At 44.0% G+C, this 1,608-nt stretch overlaps 1 non-coding gene across 1 annotated transcript; it reads right to left on the bottom strand.

The window, feature by feature from the left end:
* Nucleotides 1-319: 319 nt before the first annotated feature.
* Nucleotides 320-401, bottom strand: trnag-gcc (transfer RNA glycine (anticodon GCC)). Its single transcript has one exon. It is a non-coding gene; the product is annotated as a tRNA-Gly (tRNA).
* Between the last annotated feature and the right edge of the window lie 1,207 nt (nucleotides 402-1,608).

Raw genomic sequence — 1,608 nt, 5'->3', positions numbered from 1 at the left:
ACCCCTCTGCTCTTAAATACAATCCCATTCTTAAGCGGAGATTGACAGGCTCTTGATTATGAAGCGTTTCAAAGGTGACGGCGAGAGGGCAGGAGAATGGCATTGAGAAAGATAATATATCAGCCATGATGGAATGGACGGAATGGCTGAATTCTGCATCTATATCTTCTGATATTATGGCCAAATTTATTAACAAACTTGCTCAGAAAAACGTTAGTTTTCATGATCCCCAGCCAAGCACTCTGTGTGACAAAAGGTGAAGGCTCAGAATTCTAATAAGTGATAACTTCAATATTTCATCCCCCAGATAAACCTGTCACGATGAGGGTGGGATTCGAACCCACGCGTGCAAAGCACAATGGATTGGCAGTTCATCGCCTTATCCTCGCGGCCACCTCGTCAGCTCTTCAACAGGTTGAGTTTTATTGTTATGAGTTTCTTTCCGATCCCTGCTTATGTTTCACACGTTTCCAGTTCTATTTTCCTTGGCTGCCATGGTTACCAGAATTCCTGGGCATGGACAAGGAAGGCTTCGAGCGATATGACCCAACCACAGGAGAATGGAATTATCTTTTATAGGCACCTCAGACGCTCTGATCGTGCTGCGTTAAAAGTATCGAATCCGCGCAGTTTAAGCCCGAGAACTTGTGAGTATTTTCAGTTGTGCAATGAGCAGTGGGCAGGTGTGCAAATGTCTGGGGTCCATTTATAACTGGTTTATATTCAAACACAACTACATTGTAAAATATGCCAAATTTTCCATGGATCAAGCAGATTAAAATCGAGGTATAAAAAAAAGGACATTTAAACATTCTTTATTAGATTGACTTAACTTTATTAGTTACATCCTTCGTATACACAAGGAGCAAAAATCCTTACGTTATATCTCAGTCTAAATGTGCAATGCGCAAATTTATAATAATTTATAATAAATATATGTACAACTCTACAGTCAATATAACATTGGCATACAGCTGTGCCAGCATGAATTATCCAGTCAGTTATCCTGGTGGAAGAAGCTGTCCTGGAGCCTGTTGGTCCTGACTTTAATGCGGCGCTACTGTTTCCCGGATAGTAGAAGCTGGAACCGTTTGTGATTGGGGTGACTCGGGTCTCGAATGGTCTTTCGGAGGCTTTATACACAGTTGTCTGTGTAAAAGTCCTGAACAGTGAGAAATACACATCTGTTGATGTGATGGACTTTGATGTGAAATTCCCGAGAGGACCAAACCGCAAAGAAATTTGTTTTAACTCAACAACCTATTTTACAAGGTCTTTGCGAATCGCACCGCACGCCTCTCTCTGCCGTGGGGCCTCTGAGCTTCCGGTAGCACAGCAGAATATAGTCCCCAGGAAAAGCGGGCATGGCAAAAGACGCACTGACACTATAAAGATGGTTTTTGGTTCCACCCCGACGGGAGGGTGGTGTGTCCTCGAAGCTTGTTTCTGCCCCTGTGCCACCTGCCGCATGCACAGGCCCACAAGGGCAAAGGAGGGATGCAGCATGCAATCGATCAGCAATGGTACGCATCCGAGATAACACCTACAATACAGGAAATTGCCCGTTCGTGAATAATTTGCCAGAGCCATAATTAGGGCAAATCGCCG

This window comes from Hemitrygon akajei, unplaced genomic scaffold, assembly GCF_048418815.1.
Source record: "Hemitrygon akajei unplaced genomic scaffold, sHemAka1.3 Scf000053, whole genome shotgun sequence".
NCBI classification, from domain to species: domain Eukaryota; kingdom Metazoa; phylum Chordata; class Chondrichthyes; order Myliobatiformes; family Dasyatidae; genus Hemitrygon; species Hemitrygon akajei.
The sequence above is the reverse complement of the archived record's forward strand: the minus strand, read 5'-3'. Positions and strand labels throughout refer to the sequence as shown.